Here is a 21383-nt window from a genome sequence, read left to right as displayed (position 1 = left end):
TTTATTCCATCAAATGTCTTTTGAATTTCATTTACTGTGTTCTTGATGTCTGATTGGTTCTTTTTATCTGTGTTAGGGTGTCTCTGATGTCCTCCACTCTTTTCTCCTGTCCAGTGAGTATTTTTATGATCATTACTTTAAATTCTCTAGCAGGCATGTTACTTATATCCATTTTGTTTTGGTCTCTTGCTAAGGTTTGGTCCTGTTCTTTCATTTAGGAGATGTTTCTGTCTCATTTTATCTGACTTTCTGTGTCTGTTTCTCTGTGTTAGGAAAGTTAGCTACCTCTCTTGTTCTTAACAATAATAGCATTATGAAGTCAGGGTCCTCTTGTGCCCTGCAGTGCAGTATCCACTATTCCCTAGGGCATGGCACTTCAGGGGTGTCTCCTATGCTGTTGTATGTGCTCTGCTGTTGAGTCTTAGCCTCTTTTTCATTTAGTCTAGTTGTCTTCAAAGGCTCTCTTTGTCTGTTGTGAGCAGTATTTGGTCTCCAGCCGAAATGGAGCATATTTTAACAAGGTATGCAGTGGTCTGCTTGCAAAATAAGACCTGCCCTTGTCACCACCAGAATTGAGGTTCTTCACAATGTGCCGCTCAGAAGATGTAGTATTGTCAGGGTTTGCACAGATCTTCTGGGGAATGGGCCAGCAGCACATTGACTTCCCACTTGAAAGATGAGAATTTTAGTCCCTTAGTCCACCTCCTCTTGTAAGTTCTATTAAAACATATTTTCTTCTATTTGTTACCATAATAACTCTAACTAATATACTTAAACCCTTACTTCTTATTCTATTAATCTTAGACAGTATCTCTTAACTTCTATTATGAAAGATTAGAAAACTTGGGCCCTGTATGATGACAGATGATAGCTATACTTACCATGAGCATTGCATAATGTATAAACTTGTGAAATTTCTATGTTTTACATGTTTACACTATGTTTTAAACTAATGTAACATTATGTGTCAACTATACTTTAATTTAAAAAAGAAGAGAAAAAAAGGTAAGAAAACTTGGGCCCATAGTTATTTTCTACCTCCTCTCTTTGCTATTATACTTTGGGGTAGAAGGATACATTTTAATAGTTCTTACAGACTTTTAAATATATTTTATATTTATGAAGTTTATACTATTTACATTCTATTCTTTAAGTATAGAAAAGTCTTCTATGTTTAATCTAAGTTGATTTTAATTTTTTTTTCAATTTTCATTTATTTATGATAGAGAGAGAGAGAGAGGCAGAGACATAGGCAGAGGGATAAGCAGGCTCCATGCACCGGGATGCCCGATGTGGGATTCGATCCCGGGTCTCCAGGATCGCGCCCTGGGCCAAAAGCAGGCACCAAACCGCTGCGCCACCCAGGGATCCCTCTAAGTTGATTTTAAATATCAATTACAAACAAAAAGTACTTATATCTTAAGTATGTAAATATTTATTTATATAAGAATCGAGTAATATAGTTAATCCAGTAGAGAAATAAATGCAATCATATGTTAATAGACCATGCATGTCATTCAAATCTGTGAACTATCAAGGTCAAATGCATCCAGTTTTTTTTGTAAAACAGAAATTACTCAAAATCTCTTCATTACTCTAGATTGCTCTATGTTTGAACTATGACTTTCTTGAACAACTTCTCTTATTTGTCTTTCCACTTTTCCACCATATTAAATAATTTCAGTATGCATTTAATATACTGAAGTTGGAAGAGTTATTATATGGACACATATATAGAGAATATATACATAACTATATTTGAGAGTCCTGAGGAGAGGAGAAGCACATTCAAATTATTATCTAATTATTGAATAATATTATGGATTAATAAGCAAAAGAGAGAAACAGAAAACCAGTGGTTATCCATAACTTCCAATCAGATTTTCTACATAATCTGGTACAACTTAATTTCCAACATTTTTGATCCTTTGCATTTACATGTAAGATTGCAAAATGAGAATGATGAATAATTAAAAATAAATGATTGTGAAACATTTAAAAACACAAGTTGAACCGAAAACTTTCATCAGTATTTTATGCCAAGAATCTCATCACCATGGTCAGGAAGGCTTCATTCACTAGGCTTGCAACAGTATGTATTAACTCATTAAAGTGAATAATAATCACTGAATTGAGAGCATTTTCTAAATATTTTTTAATTCAATAAGCAAAGATGGTATTTTGTTGACTTTTAAAAAATGATTGGGTCACTAATAGTTCAAAGTGTCCCGATTCTTTGTTTTTTATTTTAATTCTAAAGCACTCATTCATAGAAAGATTCAAGCATTTGGTTGGTAGCAGATACTGGTGTGGTATCTACCCCCTGAAACTGCTGGCCTGTTTGCCATATATCCATGAGAAAGTCTGGGGAAGAACAAAGTAGAGCTGTACGTATAGCTTTACTGCAGAATCTTACCTACTGTGCAAGTCTAACCTCCTATGTGTAATGAGATAGTAGAGCTTCTTCTGAAGCCAGAAGAAGGTTCTGCATCAACTTTCCATGCTGTGTCAGTATTAGGTGTCTCACTGCTGGTGGAACAAAGGAACCTAATCTATGCAATCGGAGTAAAGAGGAATCTACCTTGAAATTTGTCTGTCAGTGCTCCCCTCAAAAAAGCAACATGCAAATTCTATGAAAACAAAGACCAGTATTTGCACTGGGTAGTATAGTGTTTACATAACAGGTAATAAATATATATTTGTTGAATAAAAGATGAATACATGAGTGCTCTAGTCCCACCTTCCTGACAACAAGGTCTAGAAAACCCACATATCTTATCTTCTGGTGCCCATATCCACAGTGGTCTTTCCTTCACCATTTCTCTTACCCTCCACTAAAGCTTTGACAACTTCAAGTTCAGACTGATCTTGAGAGGCCTCTCAGTCTAACTGCAGGTAAGCTGTATCCTTCTCTTCTTCAGAGAGTCCATAATACAAAAGAATAGTCCAACTTAGCTCTAAAGATAAGGACTCCAAGCACTGTGTATTCTAACCCCAAGTATCCTAGAAAAGAGGTACCATGAAATCCAGAGGGCAAATGGTAGGTTTAGCTATGGAATACTTTTCCTTGCCTGGTGCCCTGTTTTAGATCACCAAAAAAAAAAAAAAAGAAAAGAAAAGATATAGTTATTGGGGACCTGACACATCTGCATCCTACAGGAGAAAAAACTGAAGACCCATCTGTTGCATCTTCAGAATGATCCAAGAAATTATCACTTAGCTACATTAATCCATATCTTAAGCCACAGACACTCTTCCACATTGATTAAGCTGCTTTGAGGATTGGGTTGGATTTTCAGAACAAAGAAAAAACTACATGGGAACTGCCATAGTAATATAGTACCTGTAATGAGCCACCAAAACCAAGCCCTGGTAGTGCTAACATTTAAGCAAGGCTTTCTAAACAGAAATTCTGTTGAAGAGACAACTCTGGATCATGTTGCAATGAAAAGTTAATTCCTTTGGCAATAAATATATAATTTATTGCAGTTTTATTGGCTTAGCAACTGTTGCACAATATTAATGTAGATGACTCTTGAGCAAAGTCTTCCAGGAAATAAACTAGACTGAACTTAAATGCATCTATATTTCTTATTCTTTTTAGATAAGATAATATTAATTTATAAGTGGCTGTATCCATGGCAAATAGACTGTTTCCCATTGCCTTGTGGTCACTTATATACAGGATACATGATGTAATCTCTTGGATAAAAGCACAAATTTAATATTCAAAGACCAAATAAAAAATCTAGGAAGCATGGCAGACTGAAAGACAAGCTGAAATATTAGGGCCATTAAATATTAATATCAATCCCTTCTTTCAATTTTACTATACTTTTTGGCCTACAAAAGTAATTCACATTTTCATATTATTTCACTTAAGCTTCATTAAACTCTATGAGGCTTCAATTATTTTATTGTGTACATTTTATAGATCATCAAAAAACTGACTCTCATAAAGGCTGTCCCATGCAAGTTCTAATTTTGATTTATCCATATTTGGTTTATTATACACTTCCTAGGTGTCTCCAATGTGCAGTTAGCCTGCAAGATGCTATAGAATTAAAGATGAACATAACTGGATTCCTGCTTAGATCTGATGAGGGAGACAGAGAGTTGAATAATTTCAATTGAATGAAATAAATATTCTAGTGGAAGTTATCTTGTTAACTGTCAGAACAAGGAATTGAGCACATATCTCTGTACAAGTTCTATGTCCTCATGTGGGCATATAAACTGTATTGTATACTCTGTCCAACTGCTTTGGTTGAAAGTCCAATATAATCCATATTCTGAAAAACAAATGCACTAATATGACAAAGATATTTTTGGCAAAGAATGATCTCCTATTAATGAGAAAGGGTTAAAAGTTTCTGTTTAGGATTCTTACAATCAGAAAGTCAAGGTAGGGTCACCAGTCATTTGGTTTGCCCAGAAGTGAGGGGTTTACTAGGACACTGGACTTTCAGTGCTAAAACCCAGAGAACACTGAACAAAATAGGATAGTTGATCAACTTAAGGCAGAGTTAGGAAATCATAAAACAAGCTTGTTATCTCAAGAACAAATTTCACTTAGGCTCAACACCATCAGCTAGATGGGTTTAGATCTATATATCTCTGGCCTCAGCGGATTATAAAAACCAATCAGGAAGAGGAAGACAAATAATGATGTTGCTTTGTATTTGCATAACATTTAAGATTTAGAAGAATTAGTCTCAATCTTTGTAAATTACTCCATGTTCACTTCATGACACTGATTAGGACAAGTGTCTTCATCTCCATGTAACAGATAAAGAAGCAGACTGAAAGAGATAAGAAATTTGGTCAAGATCATAAAATTTATAAGTTCCAGAAAAAAACCTAGAACTCAAGACTATGCAAGCATTCCAGATTTACTTCAACCTCCCGTGGCGAAAAGTTAGTCCAGTTAGATAAAAGTCTAGCTCATGCAGTCAAAAACGTTATTCTTGAGTATTAGTGTATTGCTGTATACTTAAAGTGCAATCAATCAATAGGAGAACAAGAAGTGACACAAAGTCAAGTGGAAGTTTACAAGTGCTAGGAACACTCTTAACTGCTGAAGGGCAATTTAACCAAAGACTATGTGTACACCTAACTTCTCTGAATAGCTTAACTTCATAATTGTCTATCTTTAGTGCTGTGTTGCAATGCTGATAAATATCAACCCCAGATGTGTTTTGAAAGTCACAAAGCACTATACAGATATAATATTTTTGCAGTCATTTCTAATTTATGTCCATTAGGTCAGGATCTCAGCACCTGGTGTTTTATCACTCTTAGGCTGAAGTAAGAATTCCGGTCACTTTTCTATCCTTGAATAGATGAGTCAGATATTATTCCTGCTCTCAATGTTTCTGGGTCCACAGCCACATTTGCCACTCACCCCAGTGCTAGAGGGGCACAATGTGCAATAATTTCTTCTGCATGTGTAGTTCTCCCACTTCTTATCTGATCTAAAACTCCTTTTATGGAACACATGCACTTTTGTGGTATTTCCCATTATAAATTTTGGCCATAAAAAACTTTCACATTATAAATTTTACCATAAGAATGTTCACACGAACCAATGAGTTTTTAAGAATGATAAAAATAAAATACCTCAAACCGAAACTTTCATACATTCAAATTGTTTAATTTCCTGTTACAACTGAATAGAGGTTACGGTTAGGAAAGAAACTGTAAAGGTTTATTTAAAAATGCTCTCTGTACTCACTTCCATTAGATTTAGGGTCCATCCATATAATTAGTTGCTCAAGTCTTGAGAGAAATTATGAAAGATTATGTTTCTAAGTAAGACAAGCAAATCTAACTAATTTCTCTCCTCCTGCCAGGGAATATTTAGTCCTTTTAAACAAAACATCATAAAGATATCTGTGATCATGAAGATCTGCCTACTTCATGCCAAAATGTTGAGTAGCATATGACTTTTTAATTAAAAATCAATATGTTGTTTTGAAATTTTCACATATTGCTTAGAGAGTAATGAAATTCAAGGTTTGAATTATATTTAAATAACCAATCAGCAGTTTGTATTCATTCAATAAGTGTGGCAAAGATGCTAGCCAGTCACACACACACACACACACACACACACACACACACAAACCCACACAAACCATAACCTTCCCTCTCTACCTTCTAGAACATGGTAAGTGTTGTTCAGACACATTCTCCCAAGCAGTGAGTATTTCCCAGCACCATGCTTGCATTAAGGTATAATTACATGACTAATTCACACCAATAAAATATAAGCAAAATGATGTGTGTGTTACTTCTGGGCTTGGATTTTTTTAAAAAAGCAGTTATGCCTTCTTTACTCTATTTCCCTTCTCTTGCTGGATGTTAGAGGATGGCAGAGTCCCAAAATGGTAGGATCCAGAGTTCCTGAGACACTAGGTAAAAGGCTACAATAAAAAGATAGCCCCCTTAATGGACTGTTCCATGACTGAGAGAAAATTCTATTATGTTAAAACACTGAAATTTTGTTTGATTTTTTTATAGCTCTCATTACCCCAACTGAATAACATAAACAAATGAGTTTCCATTGTTAGCATCTACTTTTTTTTTCTGTCCAGAAGAATATGCTTGAAAAAAGTCAGATCAACCCTCAAGTTCTTAATTAGGTTAATTAACTATCTCTACCTTTCTGACTTTAGCTATTACTATTTGTCTTTCAGATTCAAATATTACTTCTTTAGAGAAATCTTCCTTACCTCCCACCTGAGTCAATTTTCCTTCTTAGTGGCCACCATAGTACCATGCAACTATCTTCAGTAATTATTACAAATGAAATTTTACATTTACTCCAGGCGTAGGAGTGCAAATATGTGAAAATCATGACCAAGGAGACTGAGTCATTGCCTGCAACACCAGGTCTAGACTGAAAGGGGAGCTTTCTCCCATGAAGCCTGCCAGGTAAAGCTTTCATAACTGTCTATGATCAGGCCCCCAAAAAATCACATATCCATTTTTAAACAGGAGTCAGATACCTCAAAATTTCTGCTTTCAAGCTTACTTCCTTACATAGATATTGAGAGGAAGCCCCAATTCCTTACTATGTGGATCTCACACAGATTGAGGACCTTTGTGACATGATAGCTACATTCCCCAAAAATGAATGGTCTAAGAGAAAGAACAAGGAGGGAATGACAATGTCATTAATGACTAAGTATCAAAGGGAATCCATCATCACTTCTATATTTTCCTTTTTAGTGGCAAGTCACTGAATCCATACAGAAGAGGAAGGGAATTAGACTCCACTTTTTGAAGGGAGGGATGTTGAAGAATCTGTGCACCTATTTTAAAACAACCATACTTGAGTAGACCATCTTAAGGTTTAGATTAAGATCAAGTTAAGAGGAATTCGGTTTGTGGTCATACATTTAAGTCACATAACACACATTTACTTTGACCTCCACTTGAATGACTGACTCTGAATTTAGGATAGGAAAGAAGATATAATTGAATATCATCCTTAAGTCTTATAAACCAAGTTTTAAATACAAATTTTTACACTATTAACTGATTTCATTTAATCTATAAATTTGCATAGTCCATAATTCAATGGCATAAAAGTTAAATCAAATTATTCATTTTTCAGTTGATGGATTATCTAAGATTATGACAGAATCAAAAGTTTATCATAATGATCTTAAATGGGGCCATTTTCTCTTTAAAACAACCAGTATGAAATACCCACTACAGTTAACATAATTCTAACAAAGGTAGAAAGACTACCATCTCAAATATCAACCTAAGAAAATATGCTGAGCATAGGCATCTTTTTCAACCATGTTTTTGAATGTCAAGATTTAAAAAGTGAAATTTTAGAATCTACCCTTCTCACTGGAATGCTAAGCAAACAAGTGAACCGAGGTTAATTTATTTATTACTGAAGGAAAGATGGCAACAATCTTTGAGGATTTGGAATTTTGTTTTATTTAATGTTAGGAAATGCTAGGGAACTATCACTTCCTCTCTACTTTCAACTACTGTTGCAGTGTATTTACTGGAACAAAACTTCAGTTTATAAACTCTGCAAAGGAAATAAAAGCAACTTTACATTGGTGGTGGCATTACTTTTTACGTAGGATTTCCTGAATAACATTGTGCAACACGTTGTTGCCTGAGATTCTCTTCCTGTATTATTAAGTAACTAATCCAAACAGAATGCACCAAATCCCCTACAGATTTAGGGAAAATTACTGGTCTATGAACATCTCAACATTATTCTTCCAACATGCTCCTTTTTTCTTAACTCTGTTGTTCATTGTTGGAGAAATAATTTTTCTCTGTTCCTTTTAATTGTGTAAAAATTAGAAATATTAAAAACTAAAACCATTTCTCAAGTAAGAAATCCCAGAGCTGTTGGTCTTCATGGTTTTCTCCATGCAGATAATCTCTGTATTTCCCAACTCTAAGTTATATCAAAGGACTATAGTCCACCTTATTCACCACTGTCTCTCCAGAATCTTGCTCTATGCCTGGCTGGCTGGAGTAAATAATTGTGGAAGAAATTAGTGAATGCTACTCTTAGTTCTAAATTATTGACTTTCCATGAAAAGAGAGAGAGATACTTTTACTATGAACTCCTCCTTGTAGGTGGGAGGAATTCCTTCAGACTGAGTTTTGAGAAAAAGACAACTGAATCTTAAGTACTATATAATTTTTAATTCCTTAAACTGTCAAGACTGTTTGATAATTAATTAATGACTGCAAAGCTTTTAGAAAATGGAAAATTCCAGATGCATACTGAATTTTAAAAATTTAAGAAATGAAAAAAATTTAAGTGTTCAGATATATTAAATGTGGGCAGTGATGAACAAGATAGATCCAGGTCCTAAACGTTTGCATTGGAGCAATGGACAGAAATATTAAACAATCAATTATGCAATCGTTTATTTAATTATAATTGTAATGAATGAACATAGGGGAGAAACAGAGTGACTGTGACACTGTGTAACAAGAGGATCTGATCTGGTATGAGGAGTCAGAGATGATGATGAAATGATATTTGAGCTGAGTTCTAAAAGTGAATAGGAATTAACAGATAGCCACGGGGGTCCTAAGAATAGAAGGTGTGGGATTGTTAATGGAGAAGAAAATTTATCCCAAGTAGACAGAAGAGCAATAGAAAGTTTCTAAGTAGAAATGGAATATAGTATATTCACAAATCTAAAAGAAGACCAAGTCATTGGAATGCAGAAAGCCTATCAATGGCCTCTAATGATGTTAATAAAGAGGCAGAGCAATCAAAACAGATTCACTTTCTTAAAAGATTATTCTGTGTTGGCAAATAGAACTCCAATAAAAATATATACAAACAAAAAATTATTTTGGTTCCTGTTTTGGAGGAAAAGGTATAGAATAAGTTCTCCTGTCCTGCTCTATAAATGCAATGAAATACCCAGTAAAGTGTCTATTGGACGATGAAGAAAAGGACTCTGAAAGTAAGCTAAAAGAGTACCAACAGCACTAGGAAAGGAGGCCAGGAAGGATAGAAGAAGGTAGCCCACTAGAGACCTCAGGGCATGAGGAAGGACTACATGGTGAAATTTCCTAGGTTTTCTTTTTATCTTCCAAATGCACTCAGACTCGACACAGGAGGGGTGTATAGAACCACCAATAGGCACAGGCAAAACAAAACAAATAAAAAGATAAGCTTGTCTTCCTGGTCAAGGTCTGGGAAAAGGAAAGCAGGGGGAGAGTTCCAGCTCTTGCTCTGCAGTCTGGACCTGGCAGTAATCTGATCCACTGGCAGCAGTAATGGGAGGAAACCCCAACCATCCCAGTCCTCATTGTACACCCAGTTTCCAGTGGCGGCTCTGTCCTTGACGGGGGCAGCATCAGCAGAAGGCTGTGTCTCCCTACCCAGCATCCAGGATTATAGGAGGGCCAGCCCAGAGGCTTTTGTTCTTGTCTCCTTGCAAAACCTGAACCAGGGATATCAAGTGGCCCAGAGAAGTACCCTCTATACCTGTAGGTGGCACCAGCAGAGATTGGGTAGGGAGCCTGTATTAGTTTGATCAGATTGCTATTACAAAATACCATAAACTGAATGGATTAAACAACAGACATTTGTTTTCTCAGAGTGCTAAAGGCTAGAAATCCAAGATCGAGGTGCTGGCAAGGTTCTGTGGAGAGCATAGTGGTTCTCAGGGATTAGATACAGAGGAGGGGATGGGTAAGGTTATAAAGAGGTTAGTCTTGTGGACAGCCTGGGTGGTTCAGCGGTTTAGTGCCGGCTTTGGCCCAGGGCATGTTCCTGGAGACCTGGGATCAAGTCCCACTTCAGGCTCCCTGCATGGAGCCTGCTTCTCCCTCTACCTGCATCTCTGCCTCTCTCTCTCTCTCTCATGAATAAGTAAGTAAAATCAAAAAAAAAAAAAAAAGAGGTAGTCTTGTGACTGTATAATCTGGTATTTTCATTGTGGTGATGGTTACATAAAGCTACATAGGTGATAAAATTGCATAGAGCATGCATGAAAATACATGAATAATGGTGAAATCTGAATTAATCCCATGGATTATATCAATGTCAATTTCTTATTGGTGATATTATTCTGTAGCTGTGTGTTTTAGCATTGATGTAAGCTGAGGCAAGAATGCACAGGACTTCTCTGTACATTTCTTTACAAGTTCTTGTGAAACAATAATTACTTCAAAATAAGAAGTTAAAAAAAAAAAAAAAAGGATGTTTGGTGTCTTTGTGAAAGACCAAAAATGGTGAGAACACAGAGGAGGAGAACAGAAGTGGGTTGTTGGGGAAAGATGATGGTAACTTTGATCAGCATGATGGAAGTAGAGAAGTAGATGAACTGATAAAATATTTGGTAAGTATCAATATAATATCAATAAGATGCCATGATTATTTAAATAGGAAGGTAAGGAAAAAAACAATGAGTTTTCTGATTTGTAGAACGTGTAGATTTTGCTACCACTTAGTGAGATAAGAAATAATGAAAAAACATTAGAATTGGTAAGATAACAAATGCTATTTGGGGTTTATTCATTTTGAAATATCTAGAAAGTATACTAACGCAATATATTTCAATAGTATTTATTATCCAATATTCCAGGTACTCCTCTAAGTTACTCATGAACCATTTGATTTAATCCTTAAAGATGCCTCTTAGATATTGTAAATCTTTTCATCTCTATTTTATAGATGACAAAAAGAAGATTTAGTGACTTGAAGTAACTTATATAAATTCTCAGAACTAGTTAAAGAGCAAAGTAGGAATCCAAATCTACATGCCCAAGTTCTTAACCATTATACAGCACTGCCTTTTCAAGTGTAAGTAACTAGTGTTTCATTTCATTACTCTTGCCTGATACACATTATTATAACTTTGAAGGAAAAAATTATCACATGAAGTATGTATCAACTGTGTACAGAGAAAGGGCACATCTCAAGCCTGCTGATGTTCATCTCTTTTTTAGAAAACATATTAATCACAATCTGAAGTTCAAGGACTACAGGAATAAAACGTGGAAATAAAGCCACTCAGGTGTGTGGCCTAAGACAGAGATGTGACCTTTGGTATATGGTCTCAAACTGGAGTTCTCATCTTTCCAAGCGGAGAAAGGGAGAGTCAGGATGGTGATCAGTAAAAATCTGACACCCTTCATAGATTTTCAAGGATCACACAGAACTAAAAGTCTTGCCTAAGCTGGCCTCTGCTTTCCTTTTTTCCACATATCACTGGAAAGTGTTATATCTGTTTCAAATGTAATAAACCATGTATGCAACACCAATGTCACCTTTAGAAAAAAAGGCTATGGTTTTGTTTACAATAAGTAGAAGTTCTACTTATTCAGAATCCTATAAGTATAATTGCTATGTCCACACTGAGTCCCTGAGAAAGTATTCCTTTACAGTTCAATGTAGATGTCTTTAAGATTTTTCAAAAATAGAATAAATTAAGTCTCATTTCTCCCTCATTATAACAGCAGATTATGTTTCAAACTAAATAACTGATAACTAACTTTTCATGCTCAATTCCAAAGAGGAAAAAAGAGACTAATAACTCCTAATGGAAGATATTCAAAACAGGGTATAGGTTATACAAGTAACAGAAGACTGAGGCCACCCAGAGATTAACAACAGAAAGAAGCCACCAGGCAGCCTGGGTGGCTCAGAGGTTTAGTGCCGCCTTCAGCCCAGGACGTGATCCTGGAGACCTAGGATCGAGTCCCACGTCAGGCTCCTGCATGGAGCCCGCTTCTCCCTCTGCCTGTGTCTCTGCCTCTCTCTCTCTCTCTTTCTCTCTCTGTCTCTCATGAGAGAATAAATAAATAAAATCTTAAAAAAAAAAAAAAAAAAAAGGAAGCCGCCAAAACCCCTAGGCTGGAGACTTCCCATGAAGAAGATGATGCTATTTGAACCCTCGAGCCACAATCACTCTGTGGAATCTGGAACCCAGTGGGCCTAATCAAAATAAGCTGGAATCATAGAGACACAGCAAAATGTTGCCCAGGTGAAACAGGAGGGAAAAGAGTATCCTGGCTTTTTCCTTTGTTCACCCTCAAATATTCTATGGGTGCCTCCTCTTCTAGGCCAATCCCAGGGAGAAGCCAGCTATTAAGCGGGCCTGGGATTTACTACCTGAACGTTCAGTTTTCCTGCCATAAAGAAGAGAAGCAAAGAAGGAAGCATCTGAGAGCAAATACACCATGAGAGCAAGGACTATAGTTAACCAACCATATGGTTCCACGTCATAGTATACATGATCAAAAATCAAGTCATCAAATTCAGAAATATGTGTTTGAAAAGATTTTGGTAAGTATAAAGAAAGAAATATAAGCTTTAGAAAAAGTCAAATCAATAATTCACCCAACAAGTGTCTTACTGAGTAACTTTTGTAATTCTAATTTTAGAATTTGGGAGTACAGTGGGTAAGTAAAGAATAAATAGATAACAAGTAAACAGTAAACACTAAAGAGGATATAGACAGAGGATTTTGCTGAGTTGTGGACAGTAAAGCCTTTGAGCGATATTTATTTTGTTACATTCTGATTTAAATCATGAATTACCCTAGAGCTGATTTTTAGCTTCAATATTCAATTTATTGACCTTTAGCTTATGTTTAAAGATGCATTGTAAACAAATTGCATCTATAGCTTATATTCACAAGAGCAGTGAGTAGGAAAGGAAGAAAGAGCATTGACAACTCACAGCCTAGCCCTTCTGTGCCCTCCCTATGTTGGTCAAAAGGTTAAGCTAACAGCACAGCATATGTCTTATTCTACATATGCCCATAAATTTTCCCCACACAATCTTATGACTTCTTTTCTCTTTTTAATCTGTCTTTGATGTTTGTTATAATGATTCTACTCCTATAAATGCTTTTTGCAACTCAGTATATATACTTTTAATGAATACCATTTTGCTAAAATAGAATCATTCATGATATATCATTTTACAACCTCATTTTTTACTTAGCAATGTATTTTAGTTATCCTTCCATGATAGCACTATACAGATACATATATAGATATGCACATATATAATTATACAAAAGTATAAATGTGTACACAAATATATGCCATCGAGTTTTAGTGACTGCATAGTTTTCCAACACATGGATATGCCATTATTTAATGACATCACTGTTGAGGTGTTTTGCTTGTAATCTTTTTTTTATATTTTTACAACAATGTGATGAACATCTCTAATCCTGCATGTTTATTTACTTGTAAAGTTACTGCTGAGAATACATTCTCAGGGGTATAATCGCTAAAGCAAAAGAGTTTTATTAATCAGCTTAGTCTACAGTTTTCTAGAGTAACAAACAACTTGAAGGATGTCAGTGCCTTATAACATTTATCTCCTGCTCACACAGGCTAATAAGAGACTCTATCTGGGATCTTGTAGGGGGAAAAGAGTGATGATGAATTGAGCTGATTCAGAAAACTTTTAATCAGAAATATCCCACATCAATTCTATTTACAATTAACTGTCCAGAGCAAGCATGAATGCAAGAGGACAGAAAAGTAAAATCCTCTGCAAGAAGAACCCTAAATATAATCCTTCTAGGGAAGAGAACCAAGTATTTTGAACAGCAAAACTACCAGAGGTGCTCTTAACAATATACTTCTATGATTGCTACTATTACTGTAAGAGAACAAAAAAAAACAAAAATACCAAAAAGGACATGGCTAAATGCTGCCCTAGACAGAAAACAGAGATTCTGAAATAGAGAAAAAATATCATGTCCCAATCAATTCCTAGCAGATCATTTAAAGCACATTATGGAATGGAGAAGTAAATTGGATGAGAGACCTTATAGATAGCAACTAATGCAGGATAATCATGTCCATTTCTACTTGGCAAAGAAACTCTATTCGAAACATTACAACCACTGATTTTCAATCCCAGTCATTGGATAACCGCAAGCCATAGTTTCTACCCCTGAATTGTCACTGCCTTCCTTTCCAAATGTGTTCAGCAGAGATTTGATTGCATGCGAAAGACTTTAACTGTGAAATGAGAGGCTTTGCATCAAATAGACCAAACTAATAACCTATTGATGTGTTTGAATTTATAGCTTCAAGTCACCTTTCTCCTCTTGAAAAGATATGGAGATAATATCAGAATAAACCAGGCAAGATTGTTAAGGACATTGACCATTGATAGCTACGCCTAAATAAATTATAGAGACATCTGGTCAGTAAAAGATAATTAAATAGCCTAAGGTTTAAAGCTAGCCACTCTGGGAAAAGAAATTTTCTTATTTACATTTCAAAGGCAAACACAGAAACACAGAGAGAAAACAAGAATGAAAAATAAGGGAGACATAGAGGTTTTAGAAGTATATTCACAATTTGGTTGAATTACCACAGTTGTAGCTGACAATAGAAGGTGACATATATTTTGATCAACAGGAGACTACATATTTTCACATTAAAATAACCAAGAGGGAATCTCTTCAAGTCTATGAAGCTTTATACTGAGAAAGAAGTGCTTATCCTAGAACAGTGTATGAATGATATACTCAGGGGACAATCTTGTGATTGATTGGCTTTTGTTTATAAACCATATCTAAACCCTCTACCTTGAGAGCATATTAATACACAGCTCCTGAAATATTCTTCAGGCAGCCACTTCCAACTGTACTGCTTCTGCAGGCTGAAGGTTGGGGAAACCTAATTTTTCACCCATCAACTCCTAGAGTTCCAACTACTAAAAGATACACCCAGGGGTCTAAATGAAGAATCAAACTGTAACAGCAACCATGTTTTCTTATAAAGCTGGAGTAGAAAAGAAGTTCTACCTCCCAACCCAAGTTCAACTTACTCCCCAGTGGCAGCCATAGAAGTTTGAGATAACAATGGGCATTCCAGACAGAAGGGTTCAAATAAGTTAGGCCTTATCAAAATGTGGTTTCCTGTTTGATAACTGGAAATAGACAAAAACAGCACATTCTGCTTGAGAGCATGCTGGCGTGGAAGGGCAGGGAAGGGAGGGAGAGACAGATGGAGAGAGAAAGGATAGGAGTGAGAGGAAGAGATAACTATAAAAATAGAAAGGAAGAGGGAGATGTTATGAAAGAGAGAAAAAGTTTTCCATTCCTGAATGAAGGACAAGGATGAGGAGGGAAACTAGAATTTTACCCAGGATAGATCTTTATGGGATTGGAGAGGAAGTTTCATAATAGAGACCAGGGAAAAGGATTTCAAAGTAAAAGTTCCAATATCCAGACCATTTTATTCTTGAAAGAAGAAAGGCATTGTTCTAGAAAAAATATTCAGTGAGGATTTAGTAATGACACTTGTGGAACAGTTATTTAACTGCAGTAATATATATTAATGGCCACCAGATCATACTTTCATTTCTGTATCTAACCAAAAGGGAATTGCTTTCACAAATGCAAGAAATTATAATTCCAGCCAGCCCTCCCTTTCAGACCGCATCAAACAAGGTGCTGAAAGCTCTTTGAGAGAAGCAGAGACTGGAAAACTGAAAACATAATTTGAAGAAGGGAGTAACTGAGTTATTTACTACTTATAATTACAATTACAATACTTAGTGAGGTAAAAGCAACTCCCTATGTTCCCTGATGATTAGCCACATTTCATAGATATTAGTTCTTTGACATTTTTATTAGAAGATCCACAAAATATTGTAACTCTGGATATGACAACTTCAAGTAGAACCAGCTAAAAAAACAAAGCATAGCATCATCCAAGCTTGTGCTTCCAATGTGCAAATTGTCACAAAAGGTTGGAATGAGTTAGGGACAGGGTACTCATCACTAATTGTGTCCCTCCTAAAATCCATACTTGGCCCAGGCTTGAATAGAACCACAGTAAAGAGTTAAAACTTGTTTCTAGCACCACTGAACCATTTTCTTAACTGTTTCTACGATCTACCTGTTAGTGATGTTTCTGATCCATTTGGAGGTATATAGGGAAATTCCTTTACACCAAACCCACCATCTTTTCTTTTGTCTTCTGGTATTTGCAAAAACTAGCTGATGAACAACCAATACAATTTGGTGGATAGAAAGAGATATAAGGGATATTCTCTGTTATAACAAGTATCTGCAGAAGAAAAGAACTCCTATGGTATCATTTATCTAATGAAAATTTAGCTATTATTTAGGCAGATGGATCAAAATTATGAAAATGAGAATTGAAGGGTCAGAACTCTCCTAAATGTCCTCTTAGAGCCTCTAGGACAAACCATATGGGAATCCGTCTGTCATTACCAAATATGCAAGAATTTCTTTATGATCAGTGCATCTGTAGGCTACATTTACAAAAGGGTGATTTCTCATCATCTGTGTTGTCAATTTTCACATCTAAGTTAAAGGGAAATACAGAAAGTTATCTCTAGTAGGATGCAATGCCTCCAAACTCTTGTTTATCTTAGTTCCTGAATGAAGGCAAACTCAAAAAATACAAGTCACAACAGAACTTTCACAAACTCTAACACCCAAGAGGGAAACATCAGAAAAGGCCAAGTCACATAGAAAAGTCTGAGCACACCTAGAAGAAAATAATTGCTTTGCACTTAGAAAAGGAAAATGCTCAATCAAAAACACCATTATTGCATAATTTTATAAATAATCAATGTGGTATAGGCAGTGTTTGATAGCTTGAACCCGAAAATCAGAATGCTAGAGTTTAAACCCAAGCTCTATCTCCTACTATGTGATCAGGTGTAGAATTTTTTTAGTCATCTCAAATAAAGCTGTTATGTCTCATTAACTCCCCCTTTAGTCCTCTAAAATACAGATACTATTGTATATTTTTTAATTTTGTATATTACCAGAGAACTAAGAAATCTTTTATGGCTAACTAAGAAAAATAGAAGTTTCCTTAATTTATTACAAAGCCTCCTAACCATGATGAAATTGAATAAAAACTTCATTTTCCTTTTATTCATGATTACGAATGTGAGTGAAAATGTTCCTTTGTTCATTGCCATAGTCACTATTTTGAATCAATGGATATGTCATTAAGACTCTGTCTTTGTTGGTATTAAACAAACTGATAACCAAATGCATTCTCACTGTTCAGCTCTAGCAAAATGAATTGAACAATTTACAAATATCTTGAGAAAATTTTCATTTATTAAGCACCTGCCTTATGCACAGTAATCTTAACTATAACTATGAACTTGGGCTTTGAAATCAGATAGAACTGGGTTCAGATTCTGGCCTGACCATTTGATAACCATGAGATATTGGGAAATTAGCTAAGATATCTAAACCTTAGTCTCTTCTCGAAAAAAAATAAGATTATTAAAGTATCATGGGTATAAAGCATCTACTACAGAGGAAGCACTCAGTCAATTTACATTCATGTTCTTATTATAAGCTAAAGAAAGCTAAAGAAGTCTAGTTATCCACCCAAGAGGCTAGTGGTAAAATCTGGCAGCCACTAAATGACTATTAGATATGTGCTACAAGTACCTATCCAAGCTGAGGATATCATTATTCACTAAGACAGGCCTGTTCAAAGAACAAGGTCACAGAATTACCCAGAATGCAAGTGAGATTAGGAATCAGACTCCATAGGTTACAAAATTAGCATCTAGTTTTGCTGCCTTCTGTAGCTTTTGAGCTTAACTGGCTACTTGAGACAAACAAACCTTGTTTATAGAATGAATCACCATTTGGAACTAGTTGATCTTTTAATCTGTAAGCATGAATCATAAAAGCCATTTGTAACAATAGTGAAATCAAGAAAGGATTAAAACTCAAGAAGCTCTCTCATACACACACACACACACACACACACACACTTTCTTAATTAAAAAAAAAGAAAAAAAAAAAGAAAGAAAGAAAAAGAAAGAAAAAACTACTTTCCTAACTTGAAAATATCCATTTCCATGTCAGAGAAGAAAGTATCATTACCCATTACCCACCGGGTAGTAATATGAATACATTTTGGGAATTTTCCTGAACTATACTACAATTTCCCTTTTCCTGTAAATCTTTCTTCAGGATCATCTCCTTTTAGTTGAAATTTAAACTGCGTTAGCTAATGTGATGTTAGAGAGTACACAGTTCAAATTCCAGATTCATGTTTCTCTGCAAAGTATAAATCTTTTAAATAACAAACAACCTTTATAAGGATATAGCAGTATTATGGGCTTCATTTGCCAGGGCAGAGGAATTGGCTAGCTGCTATTAACCACTTTCTTCCTTCTTCTTCCAGATGCTGCTCTCTTCCCTTTTTCTCTATGTCTCTAAGTTCCACTCTCCTTCACTGGTGCCCAGGACAAAGGTCACCATGATCCATATATCTTGTGTGAAGATGACCATAGTCAACTGTAGCAAAGTCATATAACTCCTCTATTATTGGACTTCTCAAATCACTCTAAGAAAAAGATGATTTCAAATCCAGCCACAGGAGCCTTGCCTGATACAGAATTTTTCTCTTGATTATCAAGTAAATTCTAAAAAAGAAGGAAATACATTGGTGCTATATACAATGTGTGTCATTGAGAATTTAATTCACTCGGTGGGTGTCTATTTTCTAAATTTGTTGAAAATCACAGAAGAACAATGAAGAAGACCAAGAAGAAAAGTGGTCAAGAACAAAGAATTTTGAGAAAGAGCCCAATGTTTTCGAGACAAACAAAAAATATAACAAAAGAGGCATTTTCTAATATGAAACATGAAAGATTTAATTGAATTTAGAAGGGAGTTCTAATTATGCTTCTTATTAATATAAGTAGCATAATGAGGATTGTTTGACAAAACTGCTTAGTAAGTTTTTATTAATTCTGTACCTACACAACACTTTAGACTTTAAATCACACAATTAGTTATGTATATATAGAAGTTAAGGAATTACACCATCTCCTAAACTTTTATCATATCAGTTATTCACCTGTGGATACGTCTCAAAATAAAAGATAAGCTATGCTATTCCATCACCCTCATTAAAGACAAATATACCTATTATAAGTAACCATGAATTCTTTGCTTAATAATCAAGCTGATAAATGGCAAAATCTTGACAAGCTGGGATCCTGACACCATGGCTTACATGCTTCTCTGCTGTCACCTCCTATTGTTCTCCTAACTCACTCTGCTCACCTCACACACATTAGTTTCTTGGTTGCTCCTCAAATACACTAAACACTCTGTTATTTCAGTGCTGCTGTACTTGCTGTTCCCTCTCTCTAAGCCAGTTTCCCCCTAAATATCTGTGTGCCTTGCTCCTTCACCTCCCCCAGGTCTTGACCCAAACATTGTCTTGTTGGTGTCCTGATTACCCTATGTAAAACTGCAATACACCTTCTCAGTACTTCCCATTCCCTCGCTGATTTATCTCTCTAGCCCTTTGGTCTGTAAGTACAGGGACATTAGAGACTTTTATCTTCAGAGATTTTTATGTTTTGCTTACTAGTATATACTCAATACTCAGAACAATTTTGCCACATTGGTAGGCATCAAAAAATACTTCTTGAGTGAAGCAGGTTGCCTAGTTATATTTTTTAATTCGATTGTTATCATAAAGTATTTGAGTTACTCTTGCTTTTAAACAACATGTAGGTTTAGTATTGCAACTCAAGAACTGCATTCAAAGAATGCAGAGAAAAGCATGTCAGTTCTTTATAAGTAGAAATTAGGTCTAAGAACAAATTCCAGAAGGCTCTGCTGTTCCAATTAAGATGAGGGTTAAATGAATCAGAAGCAACACCAGAATAACACATGTGCACTGTATTCCTGTAGGGCAGCAATTGGGAGTGGTGCAGAGCAGGCTGGACTGGGAGTTAGGGGACCTAGGTTCTCCCTGATAAGATTTGAGATTTGGGGCCAAATGCTTCAACTCTTTAGCCTCAGCTCCCTCTGTAAGAAAACAGAGAACAACTATACAAGTGATTTTCAAACTGTCTGAAAATAGCTAGCTGTTCTCCCCACATCCCACCTCAATCCCAAGTGAAATATATAGAAAGTACTACTGCACAATTGAAAATAGAGTGAAGCGAAGCTGTTTAAGTAAATTGTGGGCAAAAGTGAACTGATGTCCTGACTTTCCCATCCCCTTTCCCCTTACCACCATGGACACTAAGACATTTTCAAGAAGCCCCTGGAGAATATAGGAACACAGTTTGGAATCTTGGCTTGGAAGTCACCTCATCATTTTAAATGCCTTCTTCTAAAGTACAGATACCATTAAAATGAACAGGGAAAGAAAATAAACTTACTATAAAATCAAACTTAGGCAAAGGTCAGAAATACTAATCTGACACTTTTTAAGCTGCCTTACTTCTTATAAGCTAACATACTACTGCACATTTTCTTGTGACTTAGAAGTCTAAGTTGGCAAAAGATGGCTCCATGAACTCGAAGAGCAAAGCTTTGTTTTAGGGGGCTGTCACTTACTATATGTCACTGTCTGGATATTTAACATCCCTATTCTTTAGTTTTTTCATGTGCACTGTCAGACAATATCCACCTCATATAGTTGTGTTGAAAATTCAATGAGATGATTTAGAGAGTTTAGAGTAGGACCTCACACATAGCAAGTGCTCAAAAACTTTTTATTTTCATTGGCATTGTTACTAAGAAAAATACGCTGTGCTATTATGGGATATATCACAACAGCCTTTATTCCTACATGGCATTGAAGAAGCTAGAAAAAGTTACTTTACCAAACTCAAAGTTTGGCTACTTGTGCCTCCAAAATTAGGTAAGACTTTTATTAAAATACCAAAGAAGAACATAAATCAAATAAGGACTCCCATTGCTAATATGTAATTCTGCTAATGTTCCTTCTTAAAAATATCTTTATTAATATATAGACTTAGCTATTTGGATTATTTTGAAATTTTATTAAATACCTTTTTAAAAATAGGACAATAGGGCAGCCCGGGTGGCTCAGCAGTCTAGTGCTGC

The 21383-nt window shown here is 35.6% G+C and overlaps 1 long non-coding RNA gene across 1 annotated transcript; it reads left to right on the top strand.

Moving 5' to 3' along the window:
• The first annotated feature begins 360 nt into the window (after positions 1–360).
• LOC140631621 (uncharacterized) lies at positions 361–18952 on the top strand. The gene is made up of 3 exons (XR_012029147.1): positions 361–710; positions 11189–11317; positions 18691–18952. It is a non-coding gene; the product is annotated as an uncharacterized lncRNA (long non-coding RNA).
• The last annotated feature ends 2431 nt before the right edge of the window (positions 18953–21383 follow it).

Source organism: Canis lupus, chromosome 4, assembly GCF_048164855.1.
Source record: "Canis lupus baileyi chromosome 4, mCanLup2.hap1, whole genome shotgun sequence".
NCBI classification, from domain to species: Eukaryota; Metazoa; Chordata; class Mammalia; order Carnivora; family Canidae; genus Canis; species Canis lupus.
This window is presented reverse-complemented; position numbering and strand designations above follow the sequence as displayed.